General features: G+C 36.7%; 1 pseudogene; it reads right to left on the bottom strand.

Annotated features, from left to right (window-relative positions):
* Positions 1–551: 551 nt before the first annotated feature.
* On the bottom strand, positions 552–1046 carry LOC149203568 (eukaryotic translation initiation factor 5A-2 pseudogene; annotated as a pseudogene).
* Positions 1047–3410: the final 2364 nt, after the last annotated feature.

Here is a 3410-nt window from a genome sequence, read left to right as displayed (position 1 = left end):
TCTCTCTACAACAGGGTAATACCAAGACCAAAGCTTCGGTTGTTGAAGCTTATTTTCACACTCACAATTTTTCATAAAACAATACTTTGCCAATCATATTGAAATCTTGAAACCTTGGACCTTGATATTCTTCACTTTTGATAGTTTAAATGGAAAGACACTTGCATGGAGTCACTAAAAAGCCTTTTTAAAATGACAGCCCAAAATTGTTGCAAATTATAATAAATGTGTGTTCCCAAACTATCCATCTCCATGCTACTGCATTTTCAAGTCTTTAAGTTTAACTTCTAAATCATCACCTTCGTGCTACTGCATTTTCAAGTCCTTAAGTTTAACTTCTAAATCATCACTAATGCTACTTTCCTTTTTCATCCTCATCTGTGTTCTCATACAAATAATTTGCTTCTCCTTCTAGATCATTATCTTCCAGAGACCCAAGCACAGAAACACCTTTGACATTGCTACATGGACAAAATCATGGAATTATTTCAGACTGCTTAGCACACAATGGCATGGATATCACTCCACCTGCGTCTAAAGCATATGTGCATTCAGAATATAGATATATTTTCCAGAAATATTTGATATTCTAAAAGAAAAGAAATCAAGGAGTAGAGAGTTTCCCAAGCCTTTCCCTCGTCAAACCTAGCCTTGATCTGGGCCAGCAGCTGCTCATCAGTAGGCAGCTTGAGATCATCCTTGGTCTGTCCAGATTCAGTCAAAAGGCTAACAAAACCATCCTACGAGTCACATGAGGGACATCGCAGTTGTGTGAAGATGCCACAATATCTTCCAGCTTTTTACCACTGAAGATGTCAATTCCTACATCACGATGGCCTTGAAGATGTCAATTCCACTGAAGATGGCCTTACCACTGAAATGTCAATTCCACTGAAGAATTTTTTACCACTAAAGGTGTCAATTCCATTGAAGATGGCCTTGATCACGATGTAGCCGTTCTTTCAGATGGTGCCGACCTGCTGAGGGAATGTTTTGGAGGCTCCTACATCGGCCTTGGACTCGAACCAGTGGTCATCGTCTGACATTGCTCCCCTTCCTCGTGACAATAACAACACACCCAATTCTCACCCAAAACTGGACCAAACGAGACACCAACTGCCATGTTTCTCAACGCATCTTTGACAACATCAATCCCTTCTTCAGAAATGAATTTGATAACATTTTAATAGAAACAAAACCATTCTTTATAGATTTGTCGATTTCGTTACATCGATTGTTGACCGTTTTTTGATATGAATATTCGTTACCTGGATTGTTCACAGTTTTTTGATATGAATATTCGCTGCAATGTGTTATGATAGATGGATACTCAGAGTTTTTTTTGAGTTATGGGAAACTCCAAGTGGGTTAATGACACCCTGAAAGACATTGTGAAGCTTCTTGATATGTGCAATGTCGTTAGCTATAACATTGTTGATGGTAAACATTAACAGATGTTGATTCAAAGTGTTGCTCACTCTGCATCATGATGGACATCGGTAAGATGAGTGATAAGAAATACACTAATATATTCAAGCATCTGATAGGCCTTTGTGATCTATTTTAGGAATATGTAAACTCCAAAAAAAACATGTATTTGAAATTTTCGGAAAAGAGAACTCATACAATAATAATAAGACATACAATATTACATTGAGCTATATGGACAAAGCTTTGTGACCTATTTTGGGAATCTGTAAACTCCATAAAATGGATTTGGTGTGTTGGAGGACATGCCCATTACGCAACATCTTGCTTTGTCCCAAATGATGAACATAGCAACGAATCCACCAAATCCGATCCCTAATCCCAATGACAATGCTAACAAGGACACTTTTTCATTGGCATAGCTCAATAATCCCCTTTTAGCATTACTATTATTGCTATTGCCTCCAGCAATTGTTCTCTTTGGCTTATCATTTTGCTTGCATGTTGGTAGAGGAAGCCCACATAAGCATTCATTCTTGTCAAAAGATGTTACATTGAAAGTGGAAAATTGTGTCCCTGTCGGAATTGGACCACAAAGGTGGTTATATGAAACATCAAAAGAAGCCAACATTGATAACTTAGAGAGAACTTCAGGGATAAGTCCACTCAAATTATTTTTTGACAAGTCCAATTGCTCCAAAGAAGGTATCTCACTAAGAGATGTAGGGATATGTCCTTCTAATTGATTTCTAGATAAATTCAGTAGTCGTAATCTACTCATGCTTCCTATATTTGTAGGGATTTCTCCTGTAAGATTATTACAAAGCAAATCAAATATAGTGTTTGTAGGCAATAGATATGACAGATTATACTCAATTCCTTTCATGTCAATAATAGTTTCCTCATATAATTCATCATTATTTGACACATTTGCAAAGCCAGTGAGCCTCTCAAGATGTGTTGGTATCCTTCCACTGAATTTGTTGTTGGATAAATCCAACACATGCAACCTGTAAGATTTGTGATGTGTTGAGGAATACAACCATGTAGATTATTATAACCAAGGATTAAAGCTTCCAAGTACTGAAAAGATGTGAAGTATTGAGGAAGCTCCCCCGTCAATCCATTTTTCCTTAAATCCAGGAGCCAAAGAAGTGTAAAATTGGCCAAAGATGCAGGCAATGTCCCAGTGAAGTTATTAGAGTGAGCAGAGAATATTGTCATATAAGTACAATTGCCAATGCCATTAGGAATCGGTCCCTCCAAGTTGTTTTCAGATAAATCCAATGTGTTTAATGAAGTCAAACCATTAATATGGTTAGTTTATAGAGAGAGCTTAAATGGCCTATGCTATATGGGATATGTCCAGTTAACTTGTTTGAATGCAACCTTAAGAATTCCAAGAAATGAAATTTTCCTATGGCTTTGGGAATTGTCCCTATCAAATTGTTGTTTGAGAGATCAAGAGATTGAAGATTCCTTAAATTGGTAATGGCTTTAGGGATGCTACCATTGAGTGCATTATTACTAAAATCTAATTGAACCAATTGACTCAAATTGCTAAGAGTTATAGGAACACCCCCACTTAATATATTATTACTAAAATCTGATTGAACCAATTGACTCAAATTGCTAAGAGCTATAGGAATGTCACCAATAAGCATGTTTGAAGAAAGTTGTAGCATTTCTAACTTAGTCAAATTAAAAATAGCTTCAGGTATATTGTTAGCGAGTCTATTGTTAGCAACATTCAAAGACGTCAACCTGGTCAACTTGGCAATGCATTCAGGGATGTCAGTAAGTTCATTGTCAAAGAGATATAAGGAGGTCAATTTGGTCAAATTCACAATGTATTCAAAGATGTTAGTAAGTCTATTGAAAGAGAAATCTAAAGAGGTCAACCTGGTCAACTTGGCAATGCATTCAGGGATGTCAGTGAGATCATTTCCTCAGATATCTAAAGAGGTCAATTTGGTCAAATT

Source organism: Pinus tabuliformis, chromosome 2_1 (assembly GCF_031772625.1).
Source record: "Pinus tabuliformis cultivar Carrire ecotype Pingquan chromosome 2_1, CPIR1, whole genome shotgun sequence".
Taxonomy (NCBI): domain Eukaryota; kingdom Viridiplantae; phylum Streptophyta; class Pinopsida; order Pinales; family Pinaceae; genus Pinus; species Pinus tabuliformis.
This window is presented reverse-complemented; position numbering and strand designations above follow the sequence as displayed.